General features: G+C 40.8%; 1 protein-coding gene across 6 annotated transcripts in view; it reads left to right on the forward strand.

The window, feature by feature from the left end:
* SNCAIP (synuclein alpha interacting protein) overlaps window positions 1-23770 on the forward strand; it is a 164109-nt gene that overhangs the window by 17372 nt on the left and 122967 nt on the right. The window contains exon 1 of one of the 6 annotated variants that reach the window (XM_047874563.1): window positions 4602-4658. The exons of the other annotated variants lie outside the window; for them this stretch is intronic. The gene's annotated coding sequence lies outside the window, so the exon portion shown is untranslated. Of the gene's footprint in view, window positions 1-4601; window positions 4659-23770 lie in introns of those variants that run through there. 6 annotated transcript variants of the gene reach the window in all.

Genomic DNA, 23770 nt, shown 5'->3' on the forward strand with positions numbered 1-23770 from the left:
CCTTTCACATTTGCCTTAAAGTCAACCCCTGCCTTCCTGCCTTCCTTGTTTGTGAAGAAGATGCTTTTCACATATTGTGTACTTAGCAAATGCAAAGTTTCATAACTCTTTTATTCATCTATCATTTGCCTGTTTATTGTCTTGGAATTGTCCTTTTTGGATGAGGTAATTCCACACAGTGCCATCAGGATCTCCTAGTTGATCCTAATGAAGCCTCCTCTTGCTTCATTTCAGTCCTCTATTTCTGTTTAGTTTTCATCTCTTGCCATTTTTTTTTGCTTCCAGTAAAATCCGGTGGCATTTTCAGTGAGAGGAACTACTATATATTAATAGTAATCATTATTTTAAATGATTACACTGTTGTCACCACAGCAGTTGTGTTGACGTGAGTACTAGTAACATGGGAATAAAATTAAATTCTTAGTAAATCATACCAAAAGTATCATATTACTGTACCTAAGAACCTTCTATGGCTGCTTGCCAAACAGAAGGAGTCATGAGTCCTTTAAAAAAGAGTGACTGATGGATGGTGTTTGCAGACTGAAGAGTGATTACTTGAAGCAGTCATTCTGTAAACATGAGTTGATACCTTTCGTTGTGTAGATGCAGTCTTTTTCTTCTATGAACTTTCTATCTAGTAGAGGAGAGAAATTTGGGTGTTGATAGTAGAGGTGTGGGCAAGTGCTACAGTCAGAAGGAGGAGGGAGCCGTGAACTCCACCTGGGATGGGGGAGGAAGGTGGTCAGATTATCAAGGGCTTGTCAGGAAAAGTGCCATTTGATTTAGAGCTCAAGGCCAAATGGGTGTTCACCAGGCAGAAAATTTAGGAGAGGGCAATGGCGTCTGATACATTTGGGAAAATATAAGTATTTTGATGTGACTTCACAATAAGATATATGGTGTGCAGTGGCAGGAGATAATGTCAAAGGGATGACCAGGGCCAAACCTTGGTCTGTTTCCCACTGCGGACAAAGGGGGCTTATGTTTCTTTTTCAGTGGGTGATGCTAATAAATAATCCTACCTACATTGTTGTGTCATCCATTCTCAAGGCTTATGCCGTCACCTGTGTTGATGACTTCCAAATTTTTATCGCTAGCCTTAGGCTAGAGATCCTCTTTGTCTCTTGGTCATGTACATTGGGCTGTTTCATCAGCTCTCAAAGTTTACACCTCCAAAGTAAATTCATCATGTTTTCCTCAAAATCTTGGCTGTCTTCCTATTTCTTAATTGAGTGAATGGACCCAGCTTTCAAGGAAACTATCTGTAGTACTTTGTTCTCTTGAACGTCCCTATGCCCAGTATCTCCCAACAATCCCAGTCCTCAATAGATCTTACCTTGTTTGTTCAGTTACTCTCAACATCATTGAACGCTTTCCATCCACATTTGTCGTATCTTTATTCATGATGTCATCATTTTTCCCTTTGATCAGCCCAGCAACCTCTTAACCCAGCCCTACTCCTTTCTGATCAGTTGCTGCACTGTTACTATGTTGATCTTTCTAAAATTGATTGCGTCTGTGATCATGCCAGTAAATTTGTAGTAGGTTTTCATTGCCTCTTTATAAAATAAAAAATCCTTAGCATGACATACAAGCCCTTACAATTGGCCCCACATACCTGTCCATCCTCATGGGTCCGGTGGCCGATCCCCACGCCTCTCCAGACTTATTCAGTAACTTGAAGCTGCCTGCAATTTCCAGTCTATTAGTCTCCTAGGAATTTTCCTATTCCTGTTCCCAGACTTCTTACTCTGTGAACTCATTCCCCCTGACCTCTGCCTCCACCCAGGTTGGAGTGAGGTGTTTCCACAACTGTGTGGTGATAGATGGTTTACTTTTCTTTGTCTCCACTAGACTCCCAGGTCCTCACTGCCAGGCTCCATGTCTCATTCATGTCTGCCATATTCCCAGCGCTTACCTTCATGTCTGGCACATAGTTGTAGCAAAAATAATAGTGTTTACGAAGGGCTTGTTATAGCTCAGGAAAATTGTTAATTTATTTACATACATTGTCTCCTTTAAAAGGCAACAACAACATCAAGCCATGTTTTGGAAAAGGAATGTGGCAGAAAAGTGAAGACTGGGTAAGACATTTGTTATAGGGAGTCAACTTAGGGCATTGTTTTAGCAACTGAGAATTTCAAAGAGATCTGTACTAGTGGTAGAAGCAATAGAAATTTAATGGAGAGACTTTGTTATAGTGATTCTTATCACTATATTTTAGTGATGGATGGATGGATGGATGGATGGGTAGGTGGATGGATGGATGAATGGATGGTGAGTCCAGCACATGGTCCTTAGAACTTACTGCAGAACTGACTTTCTTTAACTTCTAAGTCTTACTAACTTTAGTGCGACAAGCTTATTTGGTGGGACTAGAGCCCCAGCTCTCTGATGCAACTGCAGAAGCAGCCTGTATGGCAACACCCTGAGAGGAAACCAAGTCAAAAGCAGACCCATCATAAGAGAGTAATATGGGATGGCTTTTAAAAATAGGGGCGCCTGGGTGGCGCAGTCGGTTAAGCGTCCGACTTCAGCCAGGTCACGATCTCGCGGTCCGGGAGTTCGAGCCCCGCGTCGGGCTCTGGGCTGATGGCTCAGAGCCTGGAGCCTGTTTCCGATTCTGTGTCTCCCTCTCTCTCTGCCCCTCCCCCGTTCGTGCTCTGTCTCTCTTTGTCCCAAAAATAAATAAAAACGTTGGAAAAAAAAAATTAAAAAAAAAATAGATGTTTAAAACTTTATGTATAAAATTATTAAATTAGGTTCAAAATTGTTGAGGTAGTTATGGGAGTATGCTATATATTTAGAATTCTCTCACTCAAAAATGAAGCTTTGAGCAAAGTCATCCTAAGCATAGGGCTCCTCGGCAGAGGGTAATGGTGAAAAGCATGGACCTTGGAGTCAGACTTCCTGGTTTGAATTCTTGCTCAGACATTTACTAGCTGTTGTCACCCACAATAAGGTCCTGGGTCCAGTTCTTAACCTCTCAAGTGGCAGTGCCGTCTTTGCTGGGGTGATGTAACAATGAAATGACAATAGAAAAGCATGTGCCGTTGTAGCGTGGTGGGATATGGCAAGCACTCGCTCAAGTTGGGATTTACCTCCTTTCATAAACTCATTCCTTAGCAACAGTGAGAAAGGGAGAAGTTACTGCATTTGTGCCTCACCATATGTTTTCAACCAGCTTTGCTGATGTTTTGAAGATGTGTTATCATAGGAGAAATTTTGCTTGTTTCCTATTAAAAATGACAATCTTGTAAACTAAACTCCCCTGAAAGAGGAAGAGGTTGGTAGTGCACAACCTAAGTGCATTTGGTTTTTCCCCACAATTCCTGAAAGAAAAGTTACGAGATGAACAAATGTTAGTGGTGAACAATCATTTAATGCACACAACGTATTAAATATGATCCCTTGTCGACCTAGTTGGTTCCTATTTGGTGGGAATTCTCAAGTTATTGGTTTTAAATGTTCATTGAGCAGTACTTTTTACCATTTGTTACTTTAGCTCTGTAGCCAAACATCTTAATAGGAAGAACCCTTAAAATGCGCTGTTTTCCAAATGTTCTGAAGATTTAATTAGCCTGTATGTATTTCAAGGTAAAAGTAGTATGTCCTTAAGGAGGTTTGGCTGGGAAATTAAAAAAATATTTGATTTAAATAATGACCGCCTAACTGGTGATGAACAATGAACGAATGATGAACACCTGTAGCGTGAACCTAGCGACATCCTTCTAACTGTCTGCTTTTTTGCTTTCGTTGGTTTCCTTGATTGATAGAGTCCATATATTTGGTTTCTTCTCTCAATTTGCTGACATTCTCTGTACCTTTACCTTGTTATTTTTTTCTCTTTTACCACCCCATCTTAACATATCCTATGTTTATTTGATTTGTGTTGTCTGTCACCCCCACCTGAACGTAAGCCGAGCTGTGTAAGACTTCCCTTTGTTTACAGCTATACTCCCCAAAGTGAGCAGAGTGGCTGGCCCATCACAGAAATTCAGTAAATATTTGTTGAATGAGTAAGTGTGCATATGGCAGCCTGTGCTTAGTGGAGAGTCTTAAAAAGGTTGTGCAGCCACATAAATGTGTTTTTGTAAATATTGTTTGCTGAATATGTTGGGTTGCTTGTTCATGGACACGCAAAACACAACTTGTGAAATGTGAGAAAGAATCAATGGAAAAATGTTAAATCACTCTCCCAACTCTGAGGCAACGATTTCAGATTCTGGTGTGTTCTTCCTTTCATGCATTCGATAGCATAGTTAGGTGTCGTCTCAGATTATATTATTTTGTACCCTGCATTTTTTTTTTTTGCTTAGTATTGTATCACCAGTACCTTTTTATGTTTTCATGAAAGTTTTTACAAAGACTTTTCTGTTTAAAAATGATGGAGTAAAAGTACATTTCTTGCCACCTTCCACATGACAGCAGGAGTAGTGAAAAACAGAGAAGAAAATGCATCTGTAATGAAACAAGTCATTCGCAACAAGCCCAGAGCACAGTCCTGGAAGTACACCTGCCAGGTGTGTAATGTGGGGATCCAGGTGAAGGAAGACATAAGAACCTGTGCTTTTCTCATCATCGTAGACCTTGAGCAAGACCCAGATTTCCCTCAGATTAAGTACACTGCTGTAAAAGACTCCTCCAGCATCCCTGAGGTATGTGACCAGACCTAGAGCTGTACATAGACTGTGGGAGAAGTTGAGGGCAACTCTGTCAACACCTGAGTGTCACCACTGAACGGCAGAGAGATGGAACTGGAGGAGAAGCCATCTTTTTTTTTTTTAAGTTTATGTATTTGTTTTGAGAGAGAGAGACAGGCAGAGAAGCCCAAGGAGGCTCTGCACCATCAGCGTGAAGCCCAATGTGGGGCTCGAGCTCGTGGAACCATGAGATCATGATCTGAGCCAAAACCAGGAGTCGGATGCTTAACCAACTAAGCCACCCATGCACACCCAGAGAAACCATTCCGATGTGCCAAGTAAGCTAGCTTCCTGGCTGAGGGAAACTGGTCAAAATGAAGTGCAGAAAGGAGAGAGAGTGGGCCGCCATTTCCCAAAAGGGCTTTGCTGCAAGGCATGTTGGAGCAAGCACTAGAAGTCTCTGGGACAGAAGAGAAAAACCTTTCTGGAAGAGCCAGCCAAGGCTTTTAGGGAAATGCATTACTTACTTCAGACTCTGAGAACATCATAAGACACTAAATAGCATTTGGTAAACTAAGAGTGAATACTTTTTCCCTGACCTGTTGGGTAGAGAGACATTGCCACTGTAGGGAGAAAATAACCCATTAAGATTAGAAGTAAGAATGAAATAGCTGAGCTTGTACAAACTCTGTGTAGTTTACAGAAAGAGGTTAGCGCAAAGATAGGAGCCATAAATCAAAGATTAAGCAACCTGGCACAAAAGGGCATGTGTTTCTGTAATTGTAAAATGAGCTTTTCCGCAGAAGGTGAAGCTGAGCTTTTCAAATTTCTGGAATGTCACTGTTTATTTATGAGCCAAGATAAAACTCATTTTTAGATAAATGACTAAATTGAAATACTATAATGCATACCATTCAAGCGCTGTTATGGTTTTAAAATGTGGCTATAAAAATGTCACACTATCATGGAACCTATTTGTTGGTTAGGTATTTGTCGAGTCCTATCTACTCTGTTTATTAGCTCCCACTAGGTTTCACTACCGCCTGCCCCGTATAGCCAAAACACAGTAGCTATTGTAAAAGTAAGATAGAGTCCTTTGCACCACACGCAGTCCTGAAGATCTCAGGACCTCTTCAAGCCAGAGCCGAAATCGTTGACCATGACATTAGGTGAAGTAGAAATAAAGGCTCTTTGTTGACAGAGACCATTTACCATAAAGCCATGGGCTCTTCAGAATTCAAGTCCATGTTTTTTATTTGAAACGTGACATCTTACATTCTAGTTTTTCTACCACGCACTCAAGCTATTATGGTGCCTCCCTACCAAATTTAACAGAGGCATCTTACTGCCTAACTTACTATATGACTCATTTTAAAAAACCAGCTCCAGTCCTACATATTCTGTATCTTGCAGGTTCTGAATTGAGATCTACCATCCATGTTAGTAAATTACATTTTACGTGTTCTCTTCGGCTGCGAATAAAATGTTTTGAGACGGAGGACAGTTAGGAAGTCAGAAGCCGTGAGGGGTGGGATATATACTATGGTGGACATAGAGGCGATGGCAGCCCCAAGAAAGAGCAGATTGGTGTGGAAGACTTGAGCTTTGTGAAGAGGAGAGAAGTGAATCAAGAGAATGAGCCAGGTAGTGCCAGGAGAGGATGCCATAGAAGGCGCATTCTCCGAAGAAGTTACAAGAAGAGGAACTCCAGAAAAATGACAATAGAATGGCAAACTAATAAATGCAAACATGTACGTACTGTGTGCAGGCGCTGTCCCAGGTGCTTGACACAGGTTAGCAAATTGAATCTTCACAATAACCCAGTGAGGTAGGAATGATTAACATCTCCGTTATATAGATTTTAAAAGATAGCATAGAAAATTAAAGTAACTTGCTCAAGTCACACAGCTAACAAGAGGCCCAGCTGGAATTTGAGCCTGTGCACCTTAGATCCAAGTCCGTGCTCTTGATCACTGCACTCTGTTGTCCCTTTCAGACATGGGTAACAAATTCAGATGATTTATAAGAGTTTCACTATTTGTTGTATGAATGAGTTGGCAGGCAGGTCTTTGCTCAAGGCCAGCATCTGAGTAATTCATACTCAGGAAAGGTCCAGCGGGGAGGTGATGAGTTAAAGAGGACACACGAGTTCATGTTAGTGGGATCAGCTGTAGTAAAATTGAGGGAGGGAAAACATAGGGTGGATTAGAGAAGACTTTTTTTAATAGCAAAGCCTTATCTGGAAAATGTGGATTCATATTAGAAAAAAATTTTCTTCTCAAAGTTCTCTTTTGTAATTGAAAAATATCTAATTGGGGCACCTGGGTGGCTTATTCGGTTAAGCATCTGAGTCTTGATTGTGGCTCAAGTCATGATCTTGTGGTTCATGAGATTGAGCCCCGCTTCGGGCTCTGCATTGACAGCATGGAACCTGCCTGGGATTCTTTCTCTCCGCCCTTCCCGGCTTGCACACTTTCTCTCTCTCTTTCAAAATAAATAAACTTTAAGAAAAAGAGAAATATCTTATTAAAAAATGTGCTAATATGCACCTTTGCAGTGGTCCTAGATTAACTAGCATATGGAATATTTCCTTGTCACCACCGTTCAAATGTGTAAAGCGCTGATGTGGGATAAGTGTCCAGTAATTGGTGGATTATTCCTTCAAATTAGTCCCCTTGGGCAAAAGGGATATTGACCCTATAGGTGTGGATTTAGTTCCTTCAGTTTTCAAGAACTGTTATTAAATTGCCAGCGATATTATTCAATCAGGGTAGGTTTGGCCAGAAGGTACTTCAAAATGCATTTGACAAAGCACTTTCACTATTAACAACTAACACAGTTGAAAGGGTGAGAGGAACACTTCAAGGCAACCCAAATACCTATTTTCAAGACTGTTTCCTATTTCCTTGTTTTTTTTTTTACAAGCAAGATACTGTTTAATTTTATTTCAGATAAAAACAAAACCTAATGTTCTAACATTCATCGTTAATGGAATATGTTTGGGGGGGGGCATGGGTGGGGGAAACAGCTCTCTAGAGAAGTTTGAGTTGAACGGTTGCCAAGGACCTAAAAGATAGGCTTCATCACATGCCATATCTAAGGTTTTGTCTTTACGATGTCTCAATAACTGTTCAGTTCTATTAACTGTTTAATTTTGTGAATAAGCAAAACTGATCATTTGGCTTTTTTTCTCTTATCTTTCTCAACTCAAAGTACCCATTTGTGGCTGTAGAGATAGCAGACACACGACCTGTTTGGACAAATAAAAGATGTTTCAGTTATGATGGCATAGGAAGCCTGATCTCAGAAACCTTTAAAGCACACTTTTGGATTCTGTGTCTGCCTCTCTCTTCTCCTCCTCCTCTCTCTCTCTCTCTCTCTCTCTCTCTCTCTCTTTCTCATTAAAATAATTGAAAAAAAAGGGAATGTGTGTCTGGGTGGCTCAGTTGGTTGAGCACCCAACTTCAGCTCAGGTCATGATCTCAAGAGTTTGTGGGTTCAAGCCCCACGTCGGGCTCTGTGGTGACAGCTCAGAGCGTGGAGCCTGCTTCAGATTCTGTGTCTCCCTTTCTCTTCCCTTTCCCTACTCATGCTCTGTCTGTCTCTCTGTCTCAAAAATAGACATTAAAAAAGTTAAAGATACAGAAATAAAGCACACTGAGTTTTGGCACGTGGTTTCTCTGGACTAGACTCCCCTGGAAACTGAGTCTGTGCAGGCAGTTTATTAGAGAGTTCTTTTGAGATCAACCCCTGGTGGAAAGAAGGGAAGGAAGCAGAAGTGGGCAGAAATAGCTGTGCCCTGATGCAGTCTCACCAAAGGCCTCATCCAGCCGGTGGAGAGCTCTGAAGCCAGGAGGGCCTCTCAGCAGTGTTAGAGAGTTGGGACAAGGAGGCCCGGCCTCTGTAACTCCGTGCCACCCAGTTATTGGATGCAGGCTGTGCCTAGAAGGTGGCTCCCGCCAGCCAGGGGCCAGTTCCCTGAGAAAGGTGACAGCTGAGCGCTGCCAGCAGCTGAGGAAGGAAATCATCCAGTCTTGCAAGGGGAGCAAGGGGAACACACTCGTGCCATCTACTACTAAACTGTTACTGTTATTACTAAACAATTACTAAATGCTAAAATAGTTTGAAGTTTTAGGAACACACTGGAAATAATAAAAATAATAATATCTACAATTTCTTCTTGACATTTCCATTATATCTTGTGTGACCACATTTTCATTTTACAGAGAAAGCTAAGAGTAATTCTTGTTATTTGAATAAGTCTTTTTTTTTGCAAAGAAAAGGGAAAGAGTCCCTATCTTTAATTACATATGAGTGACCAAGAGAATGTGTGTGTGTGTGTGTGTGTGTGTGTGTGTGTGCGCGCGCGAGAGAGAGAGAGAGATTATGTGTAATATAGACAGAGCCACTTTGAGTTATGCACTGTATCGGGAACTTAACGTATTTAATCTGTGTAACTCTCCTGGAAGGAAGGGAATGTAGTCCGGATTCTACTGCTATGTAAACAGACTCACAGAGGTCAGGTGACTGCTCCAAGATCATACAGCTAATTAGTGGTGTAGTCATGACTCTAAATCATATCTGCCCAAATCAAAGCCCTTTTCTTGGTCCTGTGCTCCGTGGTTAGTTCTAATCTTTGAACCTTAGCCAAAGATTTTCTGCTTCACCAGACAACTTTCTACCTTCGTTTTAATGAGGTTTCCTTATCTAGAGTTTTGTTCTCCCTCACCGCAGAAATTTGATATTTAAACTGAGTGTTTATCGCCTTTGACCCTTGCCACAACTTCTGCAGATAAAAAGCAAGTGTGTTTATCCCCACCTATCAAGACTTTAGAGCTGATGGCAGTGGCCCAGCATCCTGTGAAAAGGGTCACTTCTAGGCTTCTGCCTTGTCCTTCTGCCCCACTTAGTAGATGAGATAGCAGGTAAAGGAAATTTCTGATGCTAAAATGTAGGAGTCAGAGGGGAAGCTGGGTGTACTGATTCTAGAGCCCATACTTGATTTCCCCTTCAGTGGAATTAACATGGGGAAAAAAAAACCCTCTGTGTGTGTGTGGGGGGGGGTAAGTACAGAAACAAACCAACCTTTTAATGACTCTACATTATAATCATTTTATTGATGATGAAATTTTGGAACTGGTAGAAAGAAATCATTAGAGTTGCCACTAGGAAAAATGGAAGCATATAGACTTGAAGTATGTGACTGTGGGAATGAATTTAAACCTCATTTAAATTAGAATAACTTCCTGTGGGTTTCTCCTTGGGTTAGAATGCCTGAACTGTATTCTCTCACAGTGCGTTCCGTATTCTGCGAGGATATGGTTGACTGCTCCCCATAGTTGAATCAGGTTACAAATGATGCAACACCCGCATTGCCCTGTGACAATCGGCTTCCTTCAGTTTGTTTCACAGCACAATTAAAGCCGCCAAGGTTCTCTTGTTCGTTTGCTTAGTTTAATAGGGCACTGCTTGTGTCAGACGGTCCAAGAGGACCTTAAAATGTCTGTCAGATTTGCCTACAATTTTTCACCTTCTACAGTAAAAAATCAGAATGAGAGCCATCATGCCATCTTTATTTACTTTTTAAATATATGTATTTTTTTTAATTTTAAATGTTTATTTTGAGAGAGAGAGAGGGAGAGAGAATGCATGTGAGCAGAGAATGGGCAGAGGGAGAGAGGGAGACAGACACTCCCAAGCAGGCTCCGTGTTGTCAGCACAGAGCCAGACAGGGCTCTTAGTCACGAGCTGTGAGATCGTGACCTGCTGAAACCAAGAATGGGAGGCTCAACCGACTGAGCCACCTAGGTGCCCCATCAGTATAGTATTTTTAGTCACATATCTTCTTTGATGTAACGAAGTAAATGACAAATAATCTCAATGTGAAGTATTTTATGTCTGTTCTCAAGCAATTATTACTTTATTCATGTGTCTTTGGTTTCAGCTCGGATCTTTAATGGAGGTTTCAGGAACAGCTGGATGGAACACATATTTTTGCATGATTGATGCAGCATTCCATGTATATACTGTATAACTGCATTATAAGTTATATGGGATCTTAGTATTAAAAACAGGTGACAATATGTTTGCTTTTTGAAATACAGAAAAGAGGACATTTTTGTATACACATAGAGGGATTTGAATATATCATGAACACACATACCTGCGTGTGTGTTCATTAACAATCACAAGTCAGCTTAAAAATACACATTCACAATGTATTTGTATTCATCTAAACTGGATTATCACTACTAGTGCTTCACTCAAGACCAGCTAAGGATTTATTATTATTTTTTTACTATTCTGGCTATTAAGATGGTCACAGAACTGGAGTAAGACTATTTCATATTGATGTATGCATATTATTAACTTCTGGTGACACTGGCAATTTGTAAAGGTTTATGAATAAGAACCAAATTAAAGATGTCTTTGAATTCTCTTTTTTCCCCCTACAGTGAAGTCAGAAATGAAGTACTAATAAAATATTTCAAAACTCATATATAATGTACATGATTCAATAAAGACTTTAGAGTTACAACGTTATTTTAGATCCCTATAGTATTTAAATTTGGTTTTGTGTGTCATTCAAGTCTGTTGGCCCAAGTCTTCAAGGGAAGGCTCATTTCCTAAAACTTCTTTATGGGCTAAGCGTAAGAGTTTATAGCAGAACTCACACGCACCTCTTCTTCAAGGGTAGGAGTACAAAAGTCATGGGAGTACAGAGACAGGAAGTTACTTGGATACCAGAAAGGGGACTTGGGTATCGTGGTGGAAACTGACAAATTGAATGGTGTAGGTATGGGTTGAAGGAGGCAGCAGGGTTTGTGATCATTTGGGAAAGTTAGTCACAGTTTCTCCATGTCTGATTTTTAAGAGAAGACAAAAATATGATGGTTTTGTAAAATTCCTTATTTTTAGAGGACCAAGTGGGCCAGATCAGTCCCCTACGTGGAATACATGTGGCCCAGAGGCCTCCTGTGTTCACATTCTCATCTAAGTCATGGAAACTGGAGTCCTGGGTTGTCTTCCATCTTACATACATGGGATGCCGATACAAGGAAAATAATTACCTTAATAGAAACTTCAAAAGAGAATGAAAACCAGTTTGGGATAGTTTTCCTTAAATTTTCTTCAAGTGTTCCAAAAAAAAACAAAAACAAAAACAAAAACCATCAAAAAACCCTTGAAACCAACATCTCTCCAGTTTTCCAGTTAAAGCCATGTGTATTACTTTTTAGCCAAATAAGGAAGGGATGCAGGAGCCCCTGGGTGGTTCAGTCGGTTGACCGTCCAACTTTGGCTCAGGTCATGATCTCACATTTCATGAGTTCAAGCCCCACGTTGGGCTCCATGCTGACAGCTCGGAGCCTGGAGCCTGCTTCGGATTCTCTGTCTCCCTCTCTCTCTGCCCCTCCCCTACTCATATTCTGTGTCTCTGTCTCTCAAAAATGGATAAACATTAAAAAAAAATTTTTTTTTTTAAAGAAGGAAGGTGTGGAATCCTGTTTTATTTGGGATGTTGTCTTTTATTATTGATTGGTCCAAAATTGGATACTACATCTCCTCCTTCACACTTAACCTCAGTATGAGATTTCCTGTCTTGTTTCAAGCCTTTGTAGCCTGTTTTTATCTGACCATTTGTCTGTCTGATATCCTTGATATGTTTTTATAACATTTTGAACAGAAAGTGTAAGTGCTCTTTGTGGAAAGCAAACAGGCTGGCTGAAAAGGGTCTCTTGTGATTTCTCAAGTTGTTTTCACATTCGACTGATACTGGCTTCTAGAACAGAAGTCTGGGAACCAGCAGCGAATGTTAGACCCCCGAACATCGTTTTTTTTTCCTTTCCAAGTCTGCCTTCAGGGGCAGAGAGAAAAGATGAATGGGAGTGGAAAATAGATGTGTGTAGCCGAGCAGGAGGTTAATTATATTAATTTCAGGCTCAACCCAGCTTGAAGGCCATATAATAATCTATAAAAAATGGAATGCCAACAAGGAGCCAAACTACGATTACCTTTTTCTTCTTGGGAGCACAATATGGTATAGTCATCAGGAGCTCATAAATTGCCCTTACAGGCAGTTCAGAAACGGACACTGTATGAAGCCTACTTAGAATTGGAAACTGCGGGAAGATTCTTTTTCCCGCTGCACCTGAGGTATTTTTTCCATGTGTTGGGTTTCATGTTGGTTGTTCGGTGGAGAACATGGGAATTCCGCTGTGCTTCTCCAAGCTGTGATGGATGAGGCGGGGTCGAGATGCAATTGAGTTATTTGAAATACTGAAGGCCCAACGTAAATGGTACCCTGCAGCACAGTTCCCTTCTTCTATATGTGAATACAGGGAACCATCATGGTTCCCCCTCATTGGCGCCAAGTTACCTGGTAACAGTTATGTGGAGGATGTGAATGGGGATGAGTTGAAGGAGTGAAAAATCATGCCGATTTCTTCGCACACAGACCTCTCCCTTCCCTTGCTTGGGTAGCTTCCTTCATCAAAAAACATGGGCAACAGACCAGCGAGGGATGTTGACACTTCAGAGCAGAGGAATGGTTTTCAGAATATTTACAGCAGTCTTGAGCTTGGAACATTGGGTGATCTGCCCTTCAAGTATTCAGCTACGTCAGTCGTGCATGTTAGCGCCAATGTTTACTGTTACTTTGTCCTAAAAACATAATTTCGCTGACCCCTCCTGTTAAAATATATGCACACTTGTATGTCAGTGTAAGTAGCACGTGATCTTACAATGCTGTGGAAATCTTGAAGGAAATTTTACTGCCTCGTCACCTGTGTCTAGACACATTTATTAGGCACTTGCTGATGGTGAAGTAATACCTGTTTATTAAGCTGCTTTTCAGGCTGCTTACATGAGAGCTTTCATAAATTAGCTTTAGTACCTTAGAATTTAAGCTTAAACAGAGATTAGGCATTCATAAATTGAATCAAGCGATCACGGTCTAAGACGGAAGAAAAATGCTTTTTAATGCATTTTTGGCCCGCCACCCCTCCCTTCCTTTCAACCCCAGGAGCCTGCTTCACCATAAGGAAGGACATATTTAAAGTTACAATCTGTAGTGCCAGAAATTTCGACTTTATGTCTTGGCTAACCATTGAGGATAATCAGCACCTTGTCTCTCTTAAAACTGACACGGTGCATTTTTAAAGCGTTGAGAGAGAAGTATACAGAGCTTACAGGTTGAGCAATCACAATTCCCTGGCCTTGGCGAAGATTTTGAAACTTCAGTTGTTTTCAGTCGTCGGGGGTAACACACTGTGGTCAGTTAAATGAGTCGGCTTTTTTAGTCATTGGTATTTTCTAGCTAATACATAGAAATCACAAGTGCAACCTCTGAAGTATAAAAGCTGACATTATTCAAAGCAGTGTTCGTTTTGTTTGGTTTTGTGGTACTTTTTCTATAAAAGGAACAATGTGTTTCCCAGTTTGGTAAGCCTTTCAGCTGTTTACAATGTTAAATAGGCAACCCATTTAAAGACTCGGATTTAATCTTTTGGAAATTAACCCAATCCCAGATTTTAAACGAACTCTGTTTAAACTCTGTGCTCAGACAACTGCACTGATCCTCCAGCTTATATTGCGCTGTTGTTTGGAAACCAGTAGGATTGTCTACGCCTCTTGACACGTTAGAACTTTAATGCCTTCAGGAACTCTTCAGAAGAGCAGTAACAGCCTTTGTCTCTTGGGGTTCTGGAGGAAACCGTAATCTTTGGGCAGCCTCCACCATTTGAAACCCACCCCTGCTATCTTGGAAATGCTGAATAGAAAGAGATAGTGGTGGTGTGGTGGGAGTAGACAGCGCTTCCATAAACAGTACCCCGTCTTGAATTACCAGAGTCCTCTGTCTCTCATAAATTCACTTCTTGATTGTGTCATAGAATCAAGAGTTAAAGGAGTGTAAGATGAAACTTGAACACGGTTTCTCTAGCAAACTTAAATAAAATAAGTTTTCTGCCTCCAAGCCACCTCTGCCTCGTGGAGAGTGGAACTGAACTCCTCCCTTCTGTGGTTGGAGATGTGTGGGATGTTTGGGATTTTAGCTGCGTATTCTCACACTGATCTGGCTGTCGATTACCAGCATCGATACTAATATACCCAAAGTTACCATTATTTGATTTTTTCCTTTCCTCCTCTTCTACTCTTCTCCTTCATGGTTGATCCACTATTGTCTGTTGCCCAAGTACTTAGGTCAATGGGTAGAGAAAACTAAGCTGGGCGATTTAGGGGGTGGAACCAGCACTGCCCTGCTCTCCCCGCTATAGGATCCACTGCTCCCCAGTGCCTACGTCCTTATGTAGTGCCCACAGGGATGACACCGTGGCAGGCTTCGAAGGCCTCCAGCAAGCTAATATCTGGCATCTCTTTACTATGATTCAGATAGTTGGATATGGATTTGGATGCTAAAGAAAAGGCAGGTTCATTTCAATCCACTTGTAGCTGTCAGTCATTATTGAAGTGTATGGCGGGCCCGGTCAAGTGCACCTGTTCTCAGATGGTGTCTCTTTTAAGCCTCATGATAGTCCTTGGGGACACTCTGATGACCATGATCCCCAATTTACAGAGGAAGCAGCAAGGCTTATAAAGAAGTCATGGAACTCGCCCATAATTATTGTTCAGGTAAGCGGACTCAATCCCGGCTTCAAAGCTCAGCCATATATCCTCCCAGCTGTCTTGTTCCCTCACTAGTGCATACGTGCATTCCGCGGCGTTAGCTTCCTTATTCTGTCACTTGTTTTCATGGCAACCATATGACGGCAGGCCTTGCTCTTTTTCCAGCGGCAGAGTGTTTAAGATATATATGTTGTTCTTAGAGATGGTTCCTAAGTGATTTTTGCAGTGGATGTGTGAAACTATCTCCATATTTGCCTCAAGTAAGCAACAGAATCTCTTCTCTCCCTCCCTCTCAAACTTGTGGTTACACTTGAACGCTAAGAGATGCCATGGCAGATGGCATCTTAAAATAGTGTTAGCAAATATGTTCATGAGTTAAAATTATAGAAGCTTTTCGTACCACCCAGTTTTGCCAGTGAAACAGTAAAAACTGAATCTTTAATGTGGAAACCGACTTAGGCGCTTGGCTGTCAAACTAAGTCAGTCAAGCACCATTTTCTGCTTGCTTCTTTGTTGTGAAGAGCCACGTATTTGCTTAGGGAACTAAACTCCTGCTGGACAAGTCATTTTCTCATGTTTTTCTTCATCTCCCCACCCTCCTTGCAATCAGTGCTGTCAGATCTCTCACTCCACTAGAAACATCCCATTAGGGGAGGAACACATTTTTTGAAAATTCAGTAATTTGAACTGGGGACTATTGAAATTACTGCAAAGTGTAGTTACAGGATATTGGAAAGAAAAAGAGTCTGGCTTTTATATATAAGCAGTTATTTTATCTGAAGTAATGAAATGTTAGTAATTATATTTTGCTTTATTTTTATTTTATTTTATTTATTTTTTATTTTAGAGAGAGAGCATGCACAGGGGAGAGGGGCAGAGAGAGACGGGGGGGGGGGGGGATCTCAAGAACGCTCCATGCTCAGTATGGAGCCCAACACAGGACTCAGTTCCATGACCCACAACCCTGGGATCAGGACCTGAGCAAAATCAAGAGTTGGATGGTCAATGGATGGAACCATCCAGTCACCCCAGTTATATCTTGCTTTAATCCATCACTAAGATTGTTTCGTGAATAAGTTCTGTGTGGATATTCTTTTTTTTTTTCAAATTTTTATTGAAATTCTAGTTAACATATAGTGTAATATTGGTTTCAGGAGTGGAATTTAGTGGTTCATCACTCTCTGTGTGGATATTCTTTTTTTTTTTAATGTTTTTATTTATTTTTGAGACAGAGAGAGACAGAGCATGAGCAGGGGAGGGGCAGAGAGAGAGGGAGACACAGAATCTGAAGCAGGCTCCAGGCTCTGAGCTGTCAGCACAGAGCCCGACGCAGGGCTAGAACCCACGAATCGTGAGATCATGACCTGAGCTGAAGTTGGGTGCTCACCCAACTGAGCCACCCAAGCGCCCCTGTGTGGATAATCTTTTTTTATTAATTTTTTGAATTTATTTGAGAGACAGAGAGTGGGGGAGGGGCAGACAGAGAGGGAGAGAGAGAATCCCAAGTAGGCATCCCACTGTCAGCACGGAGCCTGACATGGGGCTTGAACTCACAAACCATGAGATCATGACTTGAGCTAAAATCAAGAGTCAGATGCGTAACCGACTGAGCCACCCAGACACCCCTATTCTTTTTTCTTTAATATTTGAGAGAAAGAGTGAGAGAGAGAGAGAGAGAGAGAGAGAGCACACTCAGAGTTGAGGAGGGGCAGAGAGAGAAGCAGGGAGAAAATCTCAAGCAGGCTCCATGCTGTCAGCACAGAGCCTGACACAGGGCTGGATCTCACAAACTGTGAGATCATGATCCAAGTCAAAATCAAAAGTCAGATGCTTAGCCACCTCAGCTACCGAGGCACCCCTCTGTTTGGATACTCTTTTTTTTTTAACATGTATTTATTTTTGAGAGAGAAAGAGACAGACTGTGAGTTGGGGAGGGGCAGAGAGAGAGGGAGACACAGAACCTGAAGCAGGCTCCAGGGTCTGGGGTGTCAGCACAGAGCCCAGTGTGCGGCTTGAACTCACATACGGTGAGATCATGAGCTGAGCCGAAGCTGGACGCTTCACCGACTGAGCCACCCAGGCGCCCCCCCCATGTGTGGATATTCTTAGTGGATACTATGCTGTTTGTTTTCTCCTGAGTAGGGAGTGAGGGTGTGGGAGAGGTCGAGCATGCCTCATCCTTGAAGACAAAGTTTCTTTCTCAACCTCAGGGCTCCTGACATTTGGGGCCAGATCATTTGTTGTTGTGGGGCTGTCCCCCTGCATTGTAGTATGTTCTGTAGCATCTCTGGCCTCTGCCCACTGGATGCCAGTAGCACCTTCCTCCCAGTTGTGAAGATCAGAAACGTTTAGACACTGCCCCGTATCCTGTAGGGGCACACATCACTCCAGGATGAGAACCATCGTTTTGTGGTTCTCCAAATGAAAAACCACAGTTAGCGATCAAAGTGTCCGCTCTTTGATGGCGAAGCTGGAGTAGAGAACATGGCTAACATCGAAGGCCAAGATGGATTTGTTTGGTCTTTTCTTTTCAGACACCTCCACCCCTGTGTGGTCTTACCAAGCCTTCTATAGCCACTCTGTTGAGAAGTAGCACACCTCTGATGACCATCTCCCATAGGTTCCTTTGCTCTTCTTTGTAGCCCCCTCCTCACCCTAAAGTTATATATTTACTTTCTCCCCCGTCAAAATGTAAGGCACAGGGGAGCAGGTAAGTTGCGTTATATTGAGCAACATAAGGCCAGAGCACAGATCAATGTCTGGCACCTAATTTGCGGTCCATGAATAATTATTGGCTAAATGAGCCAATCATTTAGAGGCCCTTGCCACAATAAGGTAAAGAGTCAGGATATTAAAGATCACAAATACAGCTACAAATAAATTGTTGAGAGTTTTAAATGAGGAAGCGTGGCTTCAAGTATGACAATTCCACTTAATGGTTTTATAATTAATTATTCCATAAATGAGATTGAAGTTTTTGCCTTCATTTGATGTAATTTGTTTTACTAGAGCCTATTTTTCATGTCCAGCAAACAATGACTTTGGATGAGAGGAAGCTTTGAGCTGTCAGGGAAGGAGAGAAAGCCCCGATGATGCATGAAGTGAGAAGACAATAGGAAAATACCAACATTTCTTGTATAAACCATCACTAAAAATGCATCAGTAAGGAAAAGGCAGTTAGGTGGCGCTTCCCTGGAAGGCAAAAAAGGACAAGAACACTTACTTTGTAGCTGCTGAACTAACCACTGAAGTTTGGACTTGAGAGCAAATAATAATTTATCCACTAAGAGCTTAACCTTTCATTCTGTACTTTCCAAACTTTTCTTGTTTCGTACTCATCTTTTTAGTCCCCTAAATGTAACCAACTGCAACTATTTTTAAGCCCCCTTACTACACTCAGTCTTTTGAATTAAAAGAGTTGCTTTTAATAGGAAATCTGCCCTTCATCATAAAGATGGAACACAAAATCCTCCGCTTAGCTATGAGGCCCCAAAAATGAATGGGCTAAAATGGTCTAAGCTTAGCAAATAGCAAAGATACACATTCGACCAAATGTGTTTTAGTCTTGAAAATTATGGACATGTGTCCTGGCAAGGTGAACAGTGCAGCCTCTTCAGGCTGTGAGCTGAACACCACTGAAATTTTGTGTAACAGGAATGACCAACCTGGCCCTGGGCAGATGCTAGAATTCACTGGTATCATCCACGAAAGGGCTGTGATAATTTCTCTTTCCCGAAGTGTTGTTATCAAATTCATTGTTGTTGGCTGATTAGAGTGCCCTCAAGTGTTTCTTAATTATGATGCCTGTTTAGGTCTTTCAAAGAACCTAACGTTTCTCACTTTGAAACAAGGGATGATACAGTGATTAAGCGTATTAGGTTTGTTTTGTTTTTGTTCTTTCTCCATACCTGCTTCCCGAGATAGACGAGATAGAAGAGAGAGACGCAAAGTCCCAAAGAGTCCAGGGAAGCCCTAGGACTGGATTTGGCGCCTTTATTTGCCGAGACTTGGAGAAGAGTTGACCCACCCAGTGTAACACATTGTGTCCCTGACAGATCCTTGCCGATCTCTGTCCATTGTTCTTCCCATCCTCCATTTATATTATAGTAAGACCCTATCTTACCCTCGTGGATTTTAACGTTGCCTAATACCTGGAGTCAGGATTTTTGGCCTAGTTTTATAATGATAATAAGATGAGTGCAGGTGATAGGGAACACAGAGAAAAGACAGAGCTGTCATTGCCTTAAATTCTGTCTGATAACAGGACATTTTAGGATTATGTGCAGTCCAACCGACGTGCTAAGTTTCTCTTGGGTACAAAATATCCTAATAGGTGATATGGGAGACACAGAGATGAATATGATCTGGCCCTGCCCTCCAGGAAAGCTTGCCTCCTAATGATTTTCTTCCTGGAATCTATCCAGACCTTTCTGGAAGTGCTAGAGATTCAAGAAAATCCTGCTCCCACGACTTTTGGATACCCAACAAAATTACGATGTATGGTTTGGCCAGTAGCATTTTTTGTAGTTCTTTAGCATTCATTCTCCCAGAGACATTTTTTTTTTTAACTCAAAAATACATTTCATTTATCCCATGATTAGGTCTATATGGCTTTATATTTTCCAAGTACATTAACATCACTAAGTGAGGTTAAAAGTAGGATTCCAGCTTTAGAGAGGAGGGAATAGAACTTGTCTCAAATAGCTGATGATTTTTCCAAAACTGAAACGAAACTTCCTCTTTTTTCTCCACTAAAGTAGAAGGCGGTTTGACTAATAAGTTCAACTATATCCTGTCTTCTGTAAAGCATGGATTTATAGACTAATTCATTGTAGAACTGTACAATTATTAGAGATGATCTAGACAGCTAAATCAGTAGCCACTTAAATACACATCTTCTTCCTTGTCATTTAATAATAGGACTCTCACATTCCTTCCTAATAACTAACTCGAATTTAGGTAAATGAAAGTAGGGTTGATATAATCTATTTGCAAGCCCTCTGACCTGTCCAGTCCAGAGGAGTATAAAGCCAAGAAGTCAATTTTAAAACCTTTTAACAGCCATGTTATTGACTACTGAGATATTTGAACTGTGGGGTTGTAAGCGAAACTAATGATACAAATATAATTTTTGATATAATGAAAGCACTTGTCAATGGATTGTATAGGTTTTTTTTTTTCCAGTTACATTAACTGTATTACCAAATAATTAGAGAGTTTTGAGGCAAGCTTTCCAGGAATGATTCCCAGATGTGACCAAGCTAATTTTTATCATTAGATTAGAGATAACATTTTAATGCAGCTAGAGCAAAAAATAAAAAATGTACTTCAATAGAACCTTCAAGAAGCCAGTGTTATTTACCTTTCTTCATTTTACCCACAAATTATTTGAAAAGATAGACTACGAATTCTTTGTCATCCATAATATATTACAGCTTTCTGGAAGGTCTGTGTGAGAAATGCTTTCTAAAGCTTTTTTGGGATAAAGTGGCAATCATGGCATCCTTACCGCAAAGAACATCTGTTTACCAGCTCTGCTTTCTTTGACTGGTTGTAGGAGTGCTTTAGGGAATGATTTCTTTTTTGTGTCTTGACAGGCTTCTGTGCTCGAGGCCAGACTGCAAAGATAACAGTAGCATGTGCTGGTGTGTGTGTATGTGTGTTTGCATGTGCGTAGAGCATGCGGAAATCAAAAGCATGGACGCATAAGAATATGTTCTGTTTTAGCAAATAATTGGAAAGTCCTTGGAACTTTTACATAATGTGTACATACCCTCCATTTGTAAAAAAAAAAAATGAGAATAATAATACTAATTTTGCTTTGTCTCCCTTGTAGTTAAGTTCTCAATTTGTAGACATGTGTTACATTTTTGACTAAAATAATGCATTCAGAGTGGCACCTTGGAATGATGACCACCATATTCAAACAATTCTATTTGTGTCTTATTTGTAGAATATTGTGAAAAGAAGAAGTATCGTAGGCTTTTTTGCCTGAAATAAAACTGTCAAGTTCTTTAAGGGAGGGAAAAATTGAATTTGGGAAACATTTTTCCTAATTTTTCCCCTGATACCATTTTTTATTTAAAAAATAAAGATGAGGGGCACCTGGGTGGCTCAGTTGGTTAAGTGTCTGACTTCAGTTCAGGTCATGATCTTGGGTTCATGGATTCAAGCCCCATGTTGGGCTGTGTGCTGACGGCTCAGAGCCTGGAGCCTGCTTTGGATTCTGTGTCTCCCTCTCTCTGCCCCTCCCCTGCTTCTGCTCTCTCTCTCTCTCTCTCTCTCTCTCTCTCTCTCTCCCAAAAACAAATATTAAAAAAAAAAATTTTAAAGGCATCCTTCTCTCTCTGCCTCTCACCCACTCACGCTTTGTCTGTGTCTCTCAAAAATAAATAAACGTTAAAAAAATTTTAAAAATTTTTAAATAAAAATGAAAGCATTTCCGTTCCTATTTTGACTTTTTTCTCAGCCTTTGAATATTCAATATTACCAAGCATGTAATGAGCAAACCAAATTATAGATAATTTCCTTTACCCCTTAAATTAAAAGTGATTTTCCATATTTAAATGCTGCAAATATTAATTATTGGTTATGTTCATATTTTAAGTTTCTTGGATTCGCTCCCTTATTTTAAATTCCAAGGGACTGTGTCTCTCTTTCAAAATACTTTACCAGTTGAGATACAATTGAAAAAAAAATTTTTTAATTAAAAAAATTATTTTAGTGTTTATTTATTTTTGAGAGAGATCGAGCACAAGCATGGGAGGAGCAGAGAGGGAGACACAGAATCCGAAGCAGGCTCCAGGATCCAAGCTGTCAGCACAGAGCCTGATGTGGGGCTCGAACTCACGAGCAGTGAGATCATGACCTGAACCTAAGTTGGACGCTCAACTGACTGAGACACCCAGGCGCCCTACATTTGAAAAAGTTTTAATTTCCATGTATTTTATATGTTGCTTAAAGAAATGTGAAACATGGAAACTACTATTTACAAAGTGTATTTCTTCGTATTAAGATATCTTTGTTCATTAAAGGAAAAGAAGATATGTAAACCTGGCTTTCGTTTTCTGGGACATTGTAGTCTAGGGAATTATGGTTGTTCATTACCTTGATGTTCTTGAATAAGTGGTATGGTAAGCCTTCAACATCTGAGTCCTCCAGTTCAGTTACACGGTGAGCTGTCATAAGAGGAAAAGGTTCGCTGAAGAAACAACTAGTTAAAAAAGTAACGTTCTAAAACCACATCAAGTTAATGTCTCTTTTAATCAGTTTTGGAGTGATTGTAAGACACAACAATTTAATGAAAACACTATGAAGCTATGGGGCGCCTGGGTGGCTCGGTCGGTTGAGCGTCTGACTTCAGCTCAGGTCACGATCTCACGGCTCATGAGTTCGAGCCCCGAGTCAGGCTCTGGGCTAATGGCTCAGAGCCTGGAGCCTGCTTCCGATTCTATGTCTCCCTCTCTCTCTGCCCCTCCCCATTCATGCTCTGTCTCTCTCTGTCTCAAAAATAAATAAACATTAAAAAAAAAATTAAAAAAAGAAAAAACTATGAAGCTAAAATAGTGCACATACAACAAAGTACGTTGATTGCAAATATTATTTATTTGTTTATTGGTAAAGGTTTTATTTTTTTTTTTTAAGTAATTACACCCGATGTGGGGTTCGAACTTACATTCCCACGATCAAGAGTTGCATGCTGTACTGACAGAGCCAGCTGGGTGCCCCTGCCAGTATTCTTTAGTTCAAAGAAAGTAATGTTGAAAAATGGCATGAGTCACATGTAAATACACTGATAAATGAGGACCCATCAGAGTTATACCAATGAACAGTTTAAAATGAGAGAACAAAAATGGATGAGGACATAAGTTAGTTGTTTCATATGAGAATTATTTGGGAATCAAGGAGTAAAAGAAACTCTTGTAGGGGGTGCAGGGTGCACCTGGATGGCTCAGTCACTTGAGCATCCAACTCTTGATTTTGGCTCAGGTCATGATCCCAGCACCATGGAATCCAGCCCCACATTGGGGACTGTGCCATGCGAGGAGTGTGCTTGAGATTCTCTCTCCCTGTCTCTCTCTTTCTCTCTCTCTGTGTCTCTCTCTGTCTCTCTCTCTCTCTCCCCCCCTCTGCCTCTCCCCTCCCTCCCTCTAACGCCCTCCCCCACTCACACAGGCTCTCTAAAATAATTTTTTTAATATAATAAAGACATTCTTGGGAAAATTAATGACATTTTTGATAATTCTTTGCAATTGTAGCCAGTTCTAATTCAGGCAGAACTGTTGTCTAATTTTGTCAGAAAAGAAAAATTTTGTCCTGAAAAATCAACCCTTGTTTCAATCTTTGCTCCAGTTCAAAGCCACAATAATAGCTTAAACTTCTGGTGCAATTTTTAATGAATTTATTTACAATAAACCAACATGATATTTTTCACTATTTTCCTGAAAAAGTGGATTGGCCTTCTCCTGTTGCCAAGTTTCCTCTCATAATGAAAACCTCCTCTA

The sequence above is a fragment of the Prionailurus viverrinus genome, chromosome A1 (assembly GCF_022837055.1).
Source record: "Prionailurus viverrinus isolate Anna chromosome A1, UM_Priviv_1.0, whole genome shotgun sequence".
In the NCBI taxonomy this organism is placed as follows: Eukaryota; Metazoa; Chordata; class Mammalia; order Carnivora; family Felidae; genus Prionailurus; species Prionailurus viverrinus.